The sequence below is a fragment of the Pinus tabuliformis genome, chromosome 5_1 (assembly GCF_031772625.1).
Source record: "Pinus tabuliformis cultivar Carrire ecotype Pingquan chromosome 5_1, CPIR1, whole genome shotgun sequence".
Lineage (NCBI taxonomy): Eukaryota > Viridiplantae > Streptophyta > Pinopsida > Pinales > Pinaceae > Pinus > Pinus tabuliformis.
Genome location: NC_142305.1, coordinates 403,485,281 through 403,505,412, shown reverse-complemented (window position 1 = coordinate 403,505,412; position 20,132 = coordinate 403,485,281). Strand labels below are relative to the sequence as shown.

Below are 20,132 nucleotides of genomic sequence, written 5' to 3'. Positions count from 1 at the left end.
GTCTCAAATGTTTCAAATGTTCTTGGTCAGATTTGGAAAAAGGTGTGAGGTCATCTAGATAAATGACAAGGAAGTCATGAATCTCTTTGGCAAAAGCAATATCCATTGCCCTTTGGAATGTGGCCCCTGCATTTTTCAACCCAAAAGGCATTTTAACATATTTGAAGGTTCCCCATGGGGTTGTAAATGCTGTTTTGTCCTGATCATCAGGATGTACTAAGATCTGGTTGAAACCTGAGAATCCATCAAGTAGAGAAATTCTTGAGGCCCCCACTACTCTCTGCAAGATGTGATCCATCTTAGGTAAGGGGTAATTATCTTTTAAGGAAACCTGATTCAAGTTCCTTAGGTCAACACAAAGCCTTATCTCACCGGTTTTCTTTCTTGTAGGGACTAAGTTTGAAATCCAATCAGAAAATCTGATTGGTGCTATGATGCCTGCCTTAAACATTTTCTGTACTTCTTGTTCCATTGCTGGGAGAAGCATAGGATTTATTCTCCTAAGTTTTTGTTTAAAGGGTTTTTGATCTGGCTTGAGAGGGATGGTGTGTTGAATTACAGAGGTGTCATAGGATTTTAAATCCTCATAACTCCAGGCAAAGACATCCTGGAACTCCTTGAAAAGGTCAATGTATTTAGGCTTTTGATCAGGGGGTAATGCAGCAGACAGCTTTATGATTTTGGGTTGTTCAGCAGTCCCAATGTTGCACTCTTCTATGGCAGTGTTGAGGGGCTGCAATTTTGGTTTGCTGGGAACATCATTGGAATCAAAAATATCTTCCAATGGAGCTAAACCAGTGGGAAGAAAATTGTCCTTCAATTGTATAACTTCAGCTTCATCATCAGCTGTCTCCTCACAATTAATTTGTTGAATTTCTAGTATATTGTCTTTGTTAAAAATTGTAGGATGTAGCATTTGGTTAGCTGTTTTAGGTGATATTGCTTTGTTATTCTGTTCATACTGTATTTGTGATTGACTTGCTCTTTCATGTATTTGTGATTGACTTGCTCTATCAAGTATTTGTGATTGACTTGCTCTATCAAGTATTTGTGATTGACTTGCTCTATCAAGTATTTGTGATTGACTTGCTCCATCAGTGTCAATACTTAGTCCTGAAAATTCTTGCTGCAAAGTCAAGAAATTTTTTATTTGCATGTCATCATCAAACACTTGCCAATCCTTAACATTGTTTGGGACAGACGGTCTGTGTTTTATCTCAGCTGTAAAGCAGTGGTGGGGCTCAAAAGGTAGCTTGCAGGTACTTGCAAATGTGGCCAAGCTATGAGCATGAAGGTTCTGAGTCCTAGGAATTTTGGTAATCTGAAATTCAGTAAACGAATTTAATAATTCAGCAGCAGCAGACCTATAGGACCTCAGTCTTTTGTCATTGGTGACAAAATTACCCTTGACTTGTTGGATAACTAGGTCTGAATCTCCTAGGATTGAAACTTTTATAGCTTGTAGGGACTTTACTAGCTTGAGACCTAGTAAAAGAGCCTCATATTCAGCCATGTTGTTAGTGCATCTGAAGTTCAATCTATAAGCTCTGCCCTCTGCATGACTGTTTTGTTTATTGTGTACCCAGATTCCAGCTCCGGCCCCTAGCTTGTTGACTGATCCATCAAATTCTAGGAACCATAGGATCTCATGTTCTAGGGGAGATTTAATAACTTCTCTATGATCTGGGATGGTGAGTTGAAGTTCTGGTTTTTTATTTGGTTTGTTTTTTGGAACAGTCTCATCACTTGATTGGATCAGCTTTATATCTAGAGCAGCAGCTTGTTCATTAGAGTCCTGATCTTGTTTGAGTGTGTTGGTTTCATCATTATTTGTGAAACCTGACTTATCATTGAAGAGAATGTATGAATCTATATCAGAATGGACAGCATATATGGGAAAGTTTTGAGGTTTTTCTTCACTGCTGACCATGTATTTCATGAGTGACTCTCTATATAACCTCTTGGGTTGACCAAAGACTGTGATTGTGGCATATGACATGTCTAACTGCAAGGAACCTTGGAGTTTAGCCCCCCATGATCTTGATAACAGCATTCCATATTTGGGTGGGATATCAGCAACTACAACATCCATTAGGATTGTTTTGTTTGGGTATTGGACAAGGGATACACACAAGTCTTTTATCAAACCTAAACACTTAACTTGGCTGGAGTCAAATGAGAATAGGTCCTTATATGGTCTCGTAATGTCTAGATTCAACCTCTCCATCACTGATTTAGGCATAAGGTTATGAGAAGCACCTGAATCAAACATTGCATTGTGTAGTATTTTGTCATGCACATGTAAACTAACATAGAAAGGTAATATCCCTGTGACAGCTATTTTTCCATCAACCTCTGGACCGAACAGCAATTCTGGGGTGTCATCCAACACATTGACATTATCTTTACTATGAGTGAGTTGAAGGGATTTCTTGATCTGCTGTTTGTAGATGTCATGTTTGGCTAATTCTGAGAGAGGAATGGCCACTTTCAGTTTGCCAATTTCAGCCTCCAAGTCAAAAGGTTTTTCAGTTTGAACCTTAGTGTGGTGGGCAGCAACCTTTTCTTTGTTCACTGCGTTTTCTTCTTGATCTTTGTCTTGATCTTGGGGCCTATGTTTGTCATTCATTTTTTGAGAATTATCAGTTGGTTTAGGCTGCAAAGAAGGTACAGCCAGTGGCTGTTGTGTTGAGGACATTTGTTCAGTAATCTCTTCCACAATTTCCTCTGTTGCAGGTGAATCAGTTATGTTGATTGGTTCAGTGACTATGGCCCTTTTAGGCTGCAGCCTGTCCCTTGGTTTCTCAGGCTGTGTTATATTTACAGTTCTGCTCCTTAATTTGTACTGTTTATGAACTTCATAAACAGCTGTGTCATAGCCTTGTTTGAAGTCAAATGACTCACCTGATTTGGTTTGGAATTGTGGAATATCATCATCTTTGTGATCTTCTTGACTAAGAAAAACTTGCTGCCCATCATTCAAGCCCATCAGGTTGATGTGGGTATCATCTTCTTGCTCATTTGAAGTAGATGTTTCAGCATAGTTTTCTTGAAATGGAGGTCTGATTTCTGGATCAGCATTGGCCTTGCCAACGTTTGGGTTTGGATTTCTCCTAAAATTGGGATTCCTGATAGGGTTGTTTTGTGGTGCTTCCCATGATGCTTTTCTCTCAACTGATTCCACCCTATCACCCAACCTCTTCATACCATTAAGTATCGCATCAAGTTTTTGATCAAAGGCTGAAGGTTCTTCTTTGTATATGTTTCTCTTTTCTAGTCTTGCCCTGTTTCTTTTAGCAATCAGGTTTGCTTCCACTGTGACAGCAACCTTTTGGGCTTCTTGGAGAGTTTCAGGTGCCCTTTCCTTCAACTGATATGCCATGTCAGGATCAAATCCATCAGGGAATTTGTACAGGGCCAAATCAGGGGGAGGTCTTAAGTTTTGTGGTATTGCATTGTATACATTGTTGAATCTAGCACAATACTCCAGAACGGTCTCTTGAGGACCCCTCTTGATTGTGTCATATTCACCAAGTATGTGCAGGGGATCTTTCTTCTTCTCCCATCTATTAGTAAATGCTTGATAAAGCTCATCAGGGGTTGTGATAGTGTTTGCAGCAAGTGACCTGAACCAGGTTCTAACATCACCTGTCAGGCTTTGGACAAAAATTCTCATCCTCACACTGTCATCATCTATTTCATAGTTTTCAAAGTGATCTTGCATCCTCTTAGCATGTTGGATGGCAGAGTAAGGGCCAGTGGAGTCAAAGTATGTGATTTTGGTTTGGTAATCCTGAGGTAAGGCTGCAGGATTAGCAGGTAACTGTAAGGGTGCATATCTGTTTGCCATATTTACAGGGTTTAGAGGATTAACAGGGGCAGCTGGGATAATAGGAACAGTGGGTACCACAGGGGTAATAGGTAAGGGTGAACCTAGAGTGTTGGTCAAGGGGATATGTGCAGTGGATGAAGATGTGAGAGGAGGACTTTGAGATGTGGATGGTGAACTAGGGGAACTAGGGGTAGACCGGAAAAGGACCTTGCATGGAGTAGAGATGAGGCTGGGATGATCTGAATCTGAGGTTAAATCAGCAGGCTGCTCCTGCCTTTGCTGCCTCCTAATGTTTCTAGGGATAGTATTTGGATTATCAACAATGATGGGTGGATTAGGGTCAGGATTTGCCCTAGTATGCCGTGGATTTTTCTTGGGAGCCAGCTTCTAACTGTTTTTAGGATTTTATAGGAAGTTTTTATATCTGCAAGGACTGGATAAAGATTTTGGAATGGCTATATATATTTCAAAGCTGAGATGAAGATTCACTGAAAAAGCTCTTCCCTAAAGCTGTCAATGTGACACAGAAACAGTTTTGAAGGCCTCCTGACTGATTTCAGGCTTGATTTGTAGCTTTGAGAGATGTATAGAAATTGGAAAATCCTAAGAAGTCCCCAGTGGAGTCGCCATTTATGTTAACACCCAGGTTGTTCCCTTTGACTCTAAGGGAATACGGCCGGGGTAACCACTAACCAATCTTTGGATTACAGCTTCTAGCCAAACTGTGATCAGAGAGGGCTCTCTCTTTAATATTTATCTCTGTTTTGTACTGATTTTAGGCTAGCTATAAGTTCAGGTTTGTTTAAGGTTTTGGTTGGATGATAATTTCAGTCAAGGTGCTTATGCATTCTCCAAAGTGTTCTAGTCCATTGGGCTATGGAGTCAGTGGTCCTTTAGTTATTTTGAGGTGCTGAGTGATTTGCTGTAGTGATGCTGCAGAGCCAGATTAGTGTCTGAGAACAACGTTTATAATAGTGATTAAGTGGAGTGTATCCAGTTAATGCAAGGCAGTGAAGAATCTTGCAGTGAACTGCTAAAGAAACACAAGGGGAATATTGTCCTAGAAGCAATTAAGAATTTCTAGGTAGTATTCATACTTATAGAATCAATATAGACATGAGCAATTAAGAATTCATGTGCATAGTAATCCTGAAGACAAACATTTACAGTAGTAAAAATTGAGTACAAGGTGTAGCGAAACAAGTCCTGCACTATTCTTTCTTTTTACTGCTAGCTTAGTATAAGATGAGTATGATTTTGACAAACATAAGTAAAACAAGAACAGAGTTTGGAGAAAACTTGTTATTTCATCAGACAGCACAGGAATTCTGCATCAGCACATGGAGCATCATCCAGACATCAAATATTTCAGGAAATCACTGAGCTCATCCAGCCCTTTGTATTAGATAATTCTGAAAGTGTACAATACATTTGTCTCATAGAGAAAATTACCAACCCCTTATGAGTTACTCAGGGGAGTATATATACAAAATTTACATCAAAAATATCAGCGAATGAGTTAATATCTCATTTATGATATGCTAATCTCTGGAATGCAGTAGCTGAAGGAGTGAATGCTGCAGTAATTCCTTAATGCCTCAGCTGTCAAAATAGTCAGAAGATATTTGGACTTTATGGCTGTTAGAGTCGGCTGGAGATGTGCTGTCTGAAACTTGGATAGCTGTCATTGTCTATGTGATGAGTCACTTTTTTAGCTGCTTTAACTGCTGACATTTGTCATGTTATTTGTCTTGTAGTGACCTGGAGCTGGCAGTGGCCGAATGACTGAAGCTACCGTGGCAAAATCTGAAGCATAAATTGCCACCAATCCTCCTTAGGCATTTGATGTCTGCGCATCTTTATCAATGTTTCCTCGGCCTCTGTATGTCTATAAAGATTGGGAGGGGTTTCAAACAGGTGATTCACTTCATTCTCAATGAAGAACAGGCCTTCAAGTTTGTCATATAAGCTCTGCCCTGTGGGAGGCCCTGCTTGTTCAGATGAACTGCCAGATGCAATAATCTGATTTTCAATAGTGGTTGCCATTCTGTTGGCCATTTGATCTGGAGAGATCAGTTTTCCTGCACCACTTAGTAAGCTGGGCAGGCCTTTTGCTTGCAGCACTCCCATTTTAACTTTGTATTCCTCCACATCTGCTTGCATCTCATAGTACTTCCTCTCCACTGTTTGTATATAGTTCCTGAGAGTTAGTACCTTCTTGGCAGAGAGGACAGCCTCTGTTCTGTTGGGAATGCCTATAGCTGCCAATTCCTCCCTTTCTTGCCTGTTCAGGAAGTCTATCATTCTGTTTGCCTGCTCTGCTCTGTTCCCTAGCACTGTCTTGGCCTTCTGAATTTCTGCTTGAGCTTGACCCATTAAATCCATCTGCTCATGCATTATTTTTATTGACCTCCATTGCTGTTTGATGGATTGGCCAATTTTGGCCCATAGGATTCTCTTTATGTCGGCCATAGCAGTCTCCAGATTCAGCTCTTTCTCTAAGGCCTTTATCTTTTCTTTTTGGGCCTTTATTTCTCTGCCCTGTTCTGCTACAGTCACTTTGGACTTGTCATACTTGGCATCCAGTTCTGCCAACTTCTCCTTGGCCTTCTTTATTTCATCTGCCTGGAGCTCCATTGCTTTGACGGCCTTGGTCAATTCCTCTACACTTGGGCTGGCATCTGGAGCTGCTGTTGTTCCTGCTGCTTCTGTTGTGGGGGCCACTGCTGCCCCTGAAGTTGCTGTTGTTGTTGAAGTAGTTGGAGGAGCTTGGGAAGTGGATTCTGCCTGTTTATCTTGTAATGCTCCTTCCAGCTCTCTCTCCAATTCCCTGATCCTCTGGTCTTGCTGCATTAGGAGGTCCAGTTGGTCCTCAGCCTGTTTTTGCTTTTGAAGTTCTGTTGTTTGAGGGTGCTCTGTGGGCTGCAGCTTCAATCTTTTTTCAAGGCATTGAGGTCATCATCTTTCTTCTTCATAAGGGCCTTCACACCCTTTGGATCACTAGGATCATGTCCTAGATCAATGATGATCTCCTCCAGAGACTTTATTCTATTGTCTTTGGCCAGAGAGGACATTCTCTCAAAGTCCAACTGGGTATTGGTGTTTTTGAGGGACTCTTTCAGCTCATGTGCCATGGTGGCCTTCTCCACCAAGGTTGCATAGACCATCTCCCCAGCTTGCTTATGGAGTTCAATCTGGTCCATGGGATGTATATCTCTGGCTAGGACCTCCACCCTTGTCTTTACAAAATCTGCAACTGTCTTAGGCTGCGGCCCTTTGGGCTTAAAGTGGCTGAGGAGCAATTTTTCCTCCTGAATGTCATATACCGACATTAGCCTTTCTGCTGGGCTGGTGTTGCATCTATGAATTGCTTGTAGACCTCAGCCCTTAGCAGCTCATTCTGAGCTTTTATTTGTTTGAAAGAAGCCTTGGTGCTCTTGGGCTTCTTGCTTTGTTGGGAAGAAGAGGACACCTCCAAACCGAGCTGTAAAGTTTGCTCCTGCTGAAAGGAGCTTGTACCTGTATGCTGACTGCCCTCCCTGTCTTTTCTTGCACTGTCCAAGACATCTTCAGTAATGTCTTCTACCTCTGGGGAGTCTTCTCTTTGCCTTTTGGCTTCTGGCTGGTGGGAGGATCCACTGAGAGGAGTGGACTCTTCTCTATCTCTTTTTGTCCCCCTTTCCTCATGTGCTGGGGTCTGTAAAATTGGAGCAGTTACTAGCTCAGTTTGTGGGGGTGGAATTTGCAGTGCTGGAGCTGCTGGTAGCTCAGTTTGTGGAAGGACAGTTTGCCCTTGCTGCTGTTCTTGTTGCTGCTCTTGCTGCTGCTCACCGGAAGGGGCAGACTTTTCTTTCATTGTTTGTTCTTCTGCACCCATTATCCCTTTGCCTTTATCTAACACTGGTGCTGCTGTGGAAGATGCCTTTATTACTGGTGCAGTCCTTGAGGCTGAGGTCCCTTCTCCCACTGAATAAGGCGGTCTGAAAGGTACCTGCTGCACATAGTCTAGGTCAATAGTTTTTTCAAGCTCCTTCACATTCTTTAGCATTGTCTCTTCCTCAGTTAGATTTTCAACTAGAGTATCCATCTGCCATTCTTAGGTTGGCATATTTTTCAATGTGTGGGTACTGACAATGCTTAATGCCTATAAGCCTATACTTGTTTCTCCTAGCAGTGATGAAACCTTCAGGGTCATAATGGACCCACCGAAAACTATAGGACAGCTTGTATTTATCCTTAAGGATTAGGTCTGCATCTTCCCACCCTTCTTTCTTGTTCATGATGAAGGGGCCTAACTGGTGTTTGAACTTGAGGTGGGCCTTCTTTTTGGCGCTGTGGAAATGGGTGAGGTCGGACTGAATCAACTGCGTGTAATACTCCAAGGCAAATAACCTCATAGGTACATAATTTGGGAGCCTGTATGGACAGAGCTCACAGCCATAGATCCTAATGACAGTATGGTTCTCATATAGGTACCAGTCACCTATTTTATATTTTGGAAAGCTGCAGAGCTTTCTTTATCTCATTTGATATTCTGGGAGGAGGGGACCTCATCAACAGGCAAGAGACTGGGTATACAAATTGGTCAACAAATTCACAGTAGGTGTAGGGTGAATTTGTGACTTTGTGATAGACAGAGGTCCAGAAGATGACAGATCTTCTTTCCCCTCTGTGATCCAGCTTTTTGATGTAGCATGGGAAGGCTTCAGAATGATAGTACATGAACAGGTGGTAAATATAGGCCGAGTACTTGAAGACCCCCTGTCTGTCCACTCTGCTCAACTGATCATGAATCTTGTTAGCTATGAACTTAGCAAAGTTATATTTGCGGGCAGGGGGTTGGCGTGGGCTGTAAGCAGATAGCAATACCAGCATTGTTTTATCCACATGCTCACTGTTTTTGTATCCCAACACATAGGCAATCATGTCCAGTAAAAGCCTGCCTACATCATTGAAATGGACATCCAAGTAGGGAGGTGGCCCTGTAGGCTGGCACTCAGGTCTCATGAATGTCCTGGTGACCTTTTGAATCTCCTCACTGGTCATCTTGGCACCAGTGTCCAGCAAATAGTTCATGGAAAATGGGATTAGCAACTCTGTCTGATCAAAATGTAACTTGTTGTTGATGGACTCAGCATTAATGTAGAAAAGGATCCTCCCAGATGGAGTGCTAATAGCTCTGTGCTGCACATCATAGTTTTCAGCACATAGGTGAATGATTTCAGGGAAGACATTTACAGCTGGGAGACAATAGTATGGTAGGTTTGACTCCCATATCCCATGTGTACCATGACCATCCTTATAGTCCTCTCTTAATTGACAGAAGGTCTGCAAGAAGTCCCTATTACCTCTCAAAGTCTTCAATAAGATAGTCCTTGTCAGCAAATGCCAAGGCCTCCAGCTCTTTATTTGGTGGATTTAATGGAGTTACACTGAGGGATGAGGATGCAGAAGCAGCCATTGTAAAACTTGATTTTGAAATAAGGTGATGGCAATGGTTTGCAAAGTTCTTTAAGAGCTTAAGTAATAGGCCAAATGTAGACCAAGTCTGAAGTGTTTTTCTCAGTGGAAAATGCAAGCTGGTTTCTGTAGTTTGTTGCAAATTCACAGGGATGTGAATTGCTAAGGGTAAGTTGCAGAGGGTATGAGGTTTCCTTTGGTAGAAATTGCAGCTGGCCTGTACTCGGCAAAAGGGAACAATGCCGAGCACCTCGAGGACAATTTTATGGTTCTGGCCCGCGGAACGACTGTTTTAATGCCAATTTTTAGTTCTGGGGGCAATGCAAGTTACTTTAGCTGACTCTTGGTTAGCAGACAGAGCTAGACTGTGGATTTTGACCAGTCTTCAATGGTGAATTTACAGAGAAATGGAATGCATGGGCAAAATGGGGAAATCTGGTGAAATACCTGGAAAAACGTTTGACAGGCCTGCGGGCCGAACTGTGCAGGCTCAATGTAGCTGAATCCTTGACTTGTAGCGGTCTGAATCTTGAATTTGATGGCTGGAAACGAATTTTCGCGGCAGCTGGTTGACAACGGCTACGTCCTTTGTGCGTGAAAATGACCGCAAACGGCTAATTTGGTCGTTTATAACGACAAATTTGGAAAAAACATGCTATTGGCGCTTTTCCGCCGATGACGTCAGCATGACGTCATCGTGGGGCCCGGGTACGGAGGTGACGTGGCTGCTGAGGTGTAGGCCAGGGTGGCAGGACACGGTGGCGGGTAGATGCGGTGGCAGGGCTACGTGGAGGGCCACGGGACGTGGGGGCGGGCGGAAGCGACATGACGTCAGGCTGACGTGAGGGTGACGTGCGCCGGATGGGTGGTAATGGGGAGGCGGTAAGCGGGTTCCCCGCACCACCTTTGGGCCAAAGGCGGTATCGAGGAGGGGGCTCCGAACAACCCCACCGCCTGCCACGCGTCCCTGTACGGGGCGGAAAACCATTTTCCCCAGACGCTAAAGGTCGGCAGATCCGGGCCCAAGAATACCCGCCCACCGTTAGATCATGGGTGGCGGAAGATCGACGGCTGGCGGGCCCTCCGACGGATCGTGCAAGTTGGGGGGACCCGCTGGCCTATTAAAATATTCAATTTAATATTTTTAGGCGGAAAACTTTAGAGTTAAGGGTTTTTGCGAGTTTTTTCGGGGTAAGGGTCAATCTGAAAGGGGAAAAGTGGTAAAAAGGTGGTTTTGAGCAGAGAAAAGGGGTTCTTGTGAAATTTACCGGGTAGAGGTGAGGTAATGGCTTAGGGGGAGGTTGTCACTCCAACCTGAGGTCAGAGCAATCCCATGACAGGGTTGACCATAGTCCATGATGGACTAATGTCTCCCTTGACAACTTATTTGGCTATAGTGCTAAAGGGAGGATATGTATATAATGCTGGGATTTATACACCATAGTGTTATTATAGTAAGGAAAGGGGACCATAGGGGACTTAGATAATAGAGTTAGGGGTTAATATGGATAGAAGAGGTGAATGAGGAGTGAAATGACCAGGTTTATTTGAAAACCACTTAGCTGTAGGAGTAGATCAAAATGAAAAGATTTTACATAGGAAATGTGGCTTTTAAAGGCATAAGCACCAGTATAAAACCTCAAACTTTTTCATGAATCTTGGCTGCTCAAGGGATGTTAGTAAATGGATGTGAAAAAGGGGACAATGGGAAGTTAGACATGCTCCTTTGCCTTGCTTTTCTTATCTTGACCAGCAAGATTCAATCTGAAATGAATATCACTTCTGCAACCCCATCTACTTACCCAGCTATTTTGCCTAGCATTTTTTGTTTCTTCTTGGAGGGTGCACTTGAGCTTGCAGACCCTTATGTGCCTTTTCTTTTCATTGGCTTTTCTTTTGATCATCTATCTAAGACTGCCATTATTTCTTCCAAGGCCCCAGATTAAGCAGTTGGGAACCTTAATTCTCTACCTAACTACCTTTGTCTGCCAAGATTAAACTGTTTGGACATACTTCTTTCTCTAATCTACAACAAAAATTGAGACATGGCATGACCCAGCTTAGGCTGTTGGATCACCCATTGAGAAGTATAACATCACTAATAAAATGCACATGTGTGCCTTTCATCAGAATATGAGATCTTTGCCTTGCCAAAGTAGATCATATTGGCATTTCCCAAGCCAATCATGAAAAATGAAACCTATTGGTATAGGTAGCTAACAGGTAGCAGTTTGATGAAGTACACACACATGCATTAATAAGAAGAAGAAGAAGAAGAATAAGCTAACAAGAAAAAGTAAAAAGACCACAAATTGTTATCAAGTCAAGAAGAATCACACCACACCTAATTGCCCTTGATTTTTCAACATGGAATCAAAGCTAAGGTAACACATCAAGGAAAGGGCATCTCAAGAACACTCATGAAGGAAGGACATCTACAAAAGTTGAAGCAACTAGCCAAGAAGTCTCAATCACTTCAAGGACAAGAAGGTCTACCATCTATCTTTCATCAAGGAAGAATACAAAGAAAGAACAGCCTTACATAAAAGCACTTATAAGAAGAACAAATCAAAGAAGGACCTACAAGTTATCAAGAAAATCTCAAGGAAGTCGACTTGGAGAAAACAACTTAAAAAACATCAAGATCGAAGGAAGGCTAGCCATCAAGTCTTCAAGGAGAAAGCAAGTCCACTACATCTCAAAATCTATCAAGTATATGTCCCTTTCTGAATATACATCAATGTCTTTTTGCAAGGAAAGCAAAAAATTGGTAGGTACCAATAACTTTCTTGCATGGAAGAAGAGGATTGATTTACTTCTCAAGAAGAATGAACTCCTAGAACACATCAAAGGGAATGTTACTATTCCTACTAAGGAACAAACTCAAGCCTTAGCCAAGTATAATAAGGATGAGACAGGAGCTCAAAGGATTCTAAAAGAATCCATCAAAGACTCTCTCATTCCTTATGTCTCCAAACTTCAAACATCAAAAGAAATCTATGATAAACTAGTAGAGCTATTCTCGGTAAATACAGCTGCAGAAGTGATATCTCTACGAAATGCATTATACAAGATGAAGATATCGAAGGAAGGAATAGCTCCCTACTTCATGAAGATCTTTGAGATGAGGGATAAACTTCAAGAGCTAGGGAAGTCAGCCAAGAAGGAAGCCACCCCACTAAGTGAAATGTGGTCTCTATGCAAGATAGAGGAAACAAGACTCAAAGCAAAGGAAGATGATGGATCAAAGGACCAAGCATTTGCTACCATAGCCAAGAGAAAGGGAAATTTGGCAAATTTGGTCCATGAAGAACATACAACAAAGATATGTCCAAAATCCAATGTTGTGGATGCCAAGAATATGGACACTACAAAAGGAATTGTTCTAAACTAAACAAGTACAACAACAACAAAAGAAAAAGGGAAGAAGCTCACATGAGTCAAGAGGTGAAAGAAGAAGAAAAGAAGCAAAAGAAAGAAGATCCTCTAGATCTCTACTATGACTAAGTCAAACTCTTTACTGAAAGTCTTCTTTCAAAGTTTTGAGTAGTATAGGAGCATGTAGGAATAGAATAAAATTGCATGGCTAGAAACATCTTCTAGAATCTAGAAGCATGATGTACATAGAGTTCAAAATACTCATGTAGAAGAAGCATTTTTAAATGAGAACAAAATGCATGGTTAGAAATATCTTCTAGAATATAGGAGCATGGTAGATATAGCTCAAGATAATCATGTAGAAGGAGAATACCTAGTGTAGGACCTCATCCACAATGAAAGAAACCAATGACATGACAAACCAAGAAAGAAAGTGATCGATGGATGGTGCCCTACCAAGAAGAAGTTCGAACAAAGACTTCATGACATCAAAGGAAGGAAGGAGATCAAGCAGCTGGAAGACCCGCGAAGAAGAAGTTGTTGATGAATGGACAAGTCTCTAGCTAAGAGGGAGTTGTAACAAGTTCCCAATTACAAAGGAACTTGGACAAGTACCTTGTCAGAGGATACTTGGGGCATGTCTTCCTCAATTGAGAGGGAGAGATAGACACAACATTCTTGTCTTCACTTGGGAAGAAAGAATGGGAGGATTGGGTAATCATCTAGCATCCGATACTCTTTGAGGATGTGTAGGGCATCCAAGACAAGAGTAGGCAAGAGCACCGATATTCTTTGAGGACTGGGAACCCAAGTGAAGAATAGTCCTAGAAGGTCATACTTAGCAAACACCCGGGTGGGTATGTACCTTGAGAGACAATGACTAAGGTGTCTATAAGTCATTGGTCTCGCCAACATTGTGCTCTGATTTATTGAGAGATAGAGCTGTCAGTCAAGGCCTTGTTGTGGAAACAATGTTGGTTACTATGATTCTATAACAGATGGATTGCCAATCCAGTTTCTCTTATGTGAATTCTTCAAGATTGAAACATAGCCAAACACATTGTAATGTTGTATGAATACCTCCCTAGTTAAGAGGGAGTGTTGAAGGAAATGTAACTAGGTTTGGTCTTCATAAATGTACTTTTGATATTTGTATTATTCAAGAAAAGAAATATTTTTTTTCTAATATATGTCAATGTGTTTTTTTCTCACTGAAATAGGTCTAGCACATGTTAAAGTGCTATAGGTGAGTCAAATAGTCTTAAAAGAAAATGTTGAAGACCTTAAGGGCATGTTACACCATGTATGTTTATGTATTAAAGTCAAGAGAATACCTCCAAGCAAACTCAACAAGTCTCCTCCAAGCATGTGACACCACCAAAGAAGCAATCCGAGCTAAATATGTCAAGTCGGCTTGCAGTCTTCTAGTCGGCCTTCAAGTCAACCTAAACGAGGGACAATCCTCTATATATAAGAGGTTGTCCACTCCCTCACAACGTCAAGCAATCACCTCTGAAATCAGCGAAGGTAGGAAGCAGAGAAAAGGGTGAAGAAGAACGAAGAAAGGGTCTCCTAGTACAGCGAAGAAGGAGGAAGAAATACCGAAGCCTTGAAAGTCTATTCTAGGGCTAAAAGAAAGTCACACGTGCGAAGAAGGAGAAGGTCTCTCTGTTGTCATAGCAGCCCTCTATCACAGTCACATAAACTTCATTATTTAGGCTAAGAACATAGGCCTAAAGGGCCTCCCACTCAAGTGAAGAAGCAAGGAAGAAGAGCGAGGTAATAGAGTTGTTCTAAAGCCTATAGGCTATTAGAGTCACACGTGCAAAGAGAAGGAGGTTGTCTCTGCTGTTAGAACAACCCTCCCATTATAGTCATACAAGTTTGTTGGTTGGTGAAGAGAAGGAAGGGATAATCATAAGGAAAGGGTCTTATCAAAGGTATCTCTTCTAGAGCACGTGCAACAAGATCTAACAATAGTTGGAAGGAGGACGAAGTGCCAAAAGAAGGAAGTGTCAAGGAACAAAGTGTAGATAGGAGGAAGGACTTGATTTGTGCTTGGAGGATATTCTTGTCAAGGGTCTAGGGTTTGGCATTCATCAGTAAGAAGCTTCAATAAGAGAAATTTACCGAAGGGTTTTCCTCTCAAGAGGAGAGGCTTTGGCCCTGGCAGAGAGCCAACATCTTGTGTTCTTGTATGAAGTTATGAAGTTACCCTTACACGCTGTTCATATGATATATATATATATATACGCCGTCAGCTGCAGTAAGATAAGGAATACAGCGTGGATGGAACACAGTTATATACATATGCTGTCCAGAAGCTCACAGTCAATTAATGAATGCAGCACCGCTATCCAGAAACCCTTACTCGCAGTAATGAACGCAGTCAAGGGAGCACCGTTGTCCAGAAACACGCAGTTAGATTATATACGGACGCAGCAAATCTATGCATTGGATATATATACGCAATACAACGCAGCAAGATTCACGGGCAATGACTCAACGCGGCAATATATATATATATACGCAGTTATTTATGAAACACAGGTCATATATGGAACCCGCAGTTGGAACGCACCCGCAGTATTGCAACACTGTTATTTATGGAACGCAGGTCATATACGACACTTGTAGTTATGAAATGTTGTTAGCCGCAGTCTCATATAGAGGAGCCGCAGTAGGGTCTGACTGCACCTAGGGTTTTGGTGCAGTCACAACCTTGATGCCAGAAGCAATAACGTCATCGTAGCGAAGAAGAGTCTCAGCATGGGAGCAGATCCGCACTGCAGGAAGAATGATGCTGATCTCAGTTTGAAGATGCACGTGATGTTGAAGATGTTATTCGTGGCCGTAATGGATATAACTTTGATGGTCATCAAATACGGGTAGAGCTTGCCCATGGGGGTCGAAGGACGTCTTCATCTCTAGGTCGACCCAGTAGCTACAGTAGCAGTGTTGGTGGGCGTGGTGGGCGTGGCGGAGTCTCTAGACACACTGACTATCGCGTTGTTGTGACAGGATTACCTTCATCAGCATCGTGGCAGGACCTGAAGGATCACATGCGACGGGCTGGTGATGTCTGCTATGCTGAAGTGTTTCGTGATAGCAATGGTACACGTGGAACTGTGGACTACACCAACCTCGAGGACATGAAATATGCTATCAGGAAACTGGATGATACTGAATTCCGGAATGCCTTCTCTCGATCTTATATACAGGTGAAGGAATATGGACCTCGGAGGAGCATCTCTAGAAGTTATAGCCGAAGTCACAGCCGCAGCCGCAGCGTTACTCGAAGACATAGTCGTAGCATTAGTGTTGGTAGGAATAACAGATCTCGGTCAATGTCTTTAACAAGGAGCCCAAGACGCCCACCTCTATCCAAGGTTCATGGTTGAAGTGCTAGCAAGAGTCACAGCTCATCTCGTTCTCTTTAACTAGTGAAATAATTAATGCAAAATTCCACAGCGAGGAACATATAAATCAAGAATTATGAACACTGGTTTTAGTTCTTGAAAGAAGATTGCTTGGGACTGCCATATGGCAAAAATTAGCACATGTTGCAGCCAAACTAACCTTTGTTTTAGTTAGCAAGGAGCAGCATGATGAGATCATGGGCAGCATGAAGCATGATGATGCATGCGTAGCATAAAGCATGATGAGATCATGGACATGGGCAGCATGATGATAATCATGATTAGTGCAATATGCAGTGGTGAAGCAAGTAGTCCAGATGCAACACTACGACAGGTGAAGCCGTCATCTTGGAGAATCAGTTGAAGCAGAATGTCTTCAACTGATCTCATCATTATACGAAATGATTTATGCTAGATCTAGATAAGTCAAAGTGTTGACGTATATTGTAAATGTAATCTCTCTCTCTCTCTCTGCTGAACTTTGAAGATAAAAGAAGATTTGATCAAAGGGTTTCCCCACACACTGTGGGGTTTGTCCCTAGCTCGCGCCATATCTTGTGTCCTCTTGTCTTGGCTTGTCTTCTGCATTTTATATTTATGTTCTATCTGCAGTTTATCGTAATGTTGATTGGATTGCTAACTGTGAAAATTTAAATAAATTGCTCTGCATAGAACATACCTAATCTTAACATGGTATCAAAGCTCAGGTGAAGACAATGCCCAAGAAAGAGTGAAAGAGCAATCACCGAAGACAGTTGGGACAAGACAGAAGGATCAATGGGTTCCTCATAATTCACCGAGGGTGAATTCAAAGCAAAGAATGTTATCAGAATGGCGCAGCGGAAGATTTTTGATGGTCCATCTTAAGATCACTTCATTGGGAAGTTCGGATCTAAGGGTGGAAGGAAAGGCGAATGCCTTGTTGAAATAAGTTCGACCGTTATGTGAAGGAGTGTCCGGATGGTAGAGACACATCTCTTGATGAAGATAACAATCATTCTTGGGACATCTTCAATGATCAAAAGAATGACTGGTAATGCAGGTCATCAAGGAAATGGTCGACTCTTCCACGAAAGCAAGGAACCCCAAAATCTCTTTTATGTATCTGATCGAACCTGATGTCCATCTCGGAAATGGAAGTCAAAGGTTGCAGGGTGGCACTTATCGATGGAAAGGTACGTGTTTGAAAATAGATCTTCTAAAGATGTTTTTGAGTTCAGGGTTATATCAAGTTGCAGGAAGTCCACTGGGGACCATGTCCATTGACTCAGCTCTAGAGGTCTGTGAGTCAAATGGTGACTAGGATGCCTGAATTCAAAAGGAAGCATGAAGGTACATGTTTGAAATGTACCAAAGGAAAATATTATAAGGGTACCATTCCCCTCATGCAGCAGGTTCACAGGTTTGGAACAACCCGAGGAGTTTGAGAATCATGATCAAGGAATCTCATGTATACAGGTGGAAGAAAGCCCTATATGGCTTGAAGAAAAACACCTCGGGCATAATATGAGAGGATTGATAGCTGTCTAATGCATCTGAGATTCACTAGGAGTGAAACCGATCCAAACCATTACTCAAAGGTTGTGGATGATAAACCTCTCGTACCGGCACCTATGTCTGACAGGTGCAGACCCTCTCATTTATAGGAGATAGAGGAAGTTGGATTCTAAATGTGGGAAGATAAGTTGCAAGCTTGTGACTGCCTCAAGGATCTTAACTTTCAGAAGTTATATGGTAATGATGTCGGACCAGATTTGGGAAATGCTTCTGAGTTTCATAAACTCATTCGTATTGATGTTCTTGGAGAACCTCCGTCCAACATATGTGTTGCAGTTAGCATGGTGAGCTCATATTTGGTTGAGCCTCACTGGATTGGTACCAAGAATCTTCTGAGATATCTTCAGGGGCACAATCTCTCATGGATTGAGATACTCTGTCGAAAATATGAAACCACATGATTATTCGAATGATGAGTGGGCAGGCAGTGTGGAGGATCACTTTTCAGTGTTGGTTCTCTTTGGATTCTGCTTCGATGCAGGAAGCAGAAGTCGGTCACTATAAGCACCACCAAGACCGAATACATGGCTATGAGTATAATCTTGTATGAAGCTGCATGGTTGCGGAATTTCTTAGCTGTTGTCGATTATTGAGGAATCTTGTATTCGACAATTGCTCCAGCCAACAAACATCAGATACTGCCTTATCTGGGATATGGAAAGTCGATGAGCAAGGAGGCTCGATCGCACTGAGATGATGTACAGGATAGAGCCCTGAGGAAAGATCAAATTTGTGATTTTCGCAAACGACTTGGAGTCGTCGAGAGACCTTTGTAAAAGGGTCCTGCATGTTGCATACATTGAGCTCTAGGAGCTTTGGGGGACTTGCGGTTCTATTGGAGCAACATACGACCACAGGGTGACTCACCCTCCCCTAGTGGTGCACACTAGAACAAGATGATTCGCTCTCTTGTGGGACAAGATGATTCGCTCTCTTGTGGAACAGGATGATTTGCTCTCCTGTGTAGCAGGATTGATGTGTTCTCCTGTGAGGCCTGGATTGATGTGTTCTCCATGGCGATTGTAGCAGGATTGATGTGTTCTCCTCTGAGGCCTGGATTGATGTGTTCTCCATGGCGATTGTAGCAGGATTGATGTGTTCTCCTGTGAGGACAGGATTGATTAACTTCTCCTGTCGAGGCATCCTACCCATGCAGTCTAGGACTCAAGGGAAGTACCTCTCATCTGATCAATGAGCAGGGAAATGAAGTTAGGGACCATAGTAGTACCGATGGACGCATCATTGTATCTACCGTACTCCCTACGCTAGGATGTCCTCCATTGATCTGGGATCAATAGTACTGGTCTGGGACCAGTGGTAGGAGTTGTACATACTATGACGCTGACTTCGGGTCGGCTGAGACTGGTCTGGGACCAGTGTTACATACTCCGAGACTGACTTCGTGTCAGTGCAAGACTGGTCTAGAACCAGTGAGAGTGGTACATACTATGACGCTGACTTTGGGTCAGTTGAGACTGGTCTGGGACCAGTGGTACGCACTCTGAGTCTGACTTCGGGTCAGTGGAGAATGGTATGAGACATTCTCGATCAATTCTTCTTCTTCATAGTTCAGCAGAGCAGAGCTAGCAGAGCCAGCAGAGTTGAGCAGAGCCAACAGCGCTGAGTAGAGCTGAGCAGAGCAGAGCCAGCATAGCTGAGCAGAGCAGAGCTAGTAGAGCCAGCAGCGCTGAGTAGAGCTGAGCAGAGCAGAGCCAGCATAGCTGAGCAGAGCAGAGCTAGTAGAGCCAGCAGAGTTGAGCAAAGATGGGCAGAGCAGTGCAGGGCACTGATGGCAGAGATAGTACAGTCGGACATTTGGATCAACAGATGGAGTTCCCCCTAGTTGAGAGGGAGTGCTAAATTGGCAACTAGGGCAAAACACCATGTGGGTCAGCGTATTTATGGCAGCTGATATTTTTATTGGATCCCTCTCGTCGAGAGGTGTAGGATTGATCCAAAGATCATCCGATTCCGATAAGTATTTATGGAGATATGAATTTATTTTGTTTATGTAATTATTATCAAGCCGACCAGCTCTTATGTAGCCTCTAGAAGCCCAACCGACGTGTCTATTCATCATCCTTGTTTTAGTATAAATAGAAGAAGACTTTAAGTCATTCGACACACTCACTCTCTCATGATCTCTCTTCATCCTGTTTTGGGTTTGATGGAGAAGAGATCTAAAAGGAGTGCCCTAATATCTACGATGCCCTAATGGAGAACGCAGTCATGAGTAATCTACGACTTAAGGCGCAGGGATAGAAGTAGACGCAGTCAATACGCTGTCATGGAAACCCTTACACACAGTTATGCTGAACGCAGGACATAAAGTTATTAATATGCAGTTATGAAGTTACCCTTACACGCTGTTCATATGATATATATATATATATATACGCCGTCAGCTGCAGTAAGATAAGGAATACAGCGTGGATGGAACGCAGTTATATACATATGCTGTCCAGAAGCTCACAGTCAATTAATGA

At 42.6% G+C, this 20,132-nt stretch overlaps 1 pseudogene; it reads left to right on the top strand.

Annotated features, from left to right (window-relative positions):
• The window catches only part of LOC149165178 (serine/arginine-rich-splicing factor SR34 pseudogene), an 82,747-nt pseudogene extending 66,500 nt beyond the window's left edge, over positions 1 to 16,247 (top strand).
• The last annotated feature ends 3,885 nt before the right edge of the window (positions 16,248 to 20,132 follow it).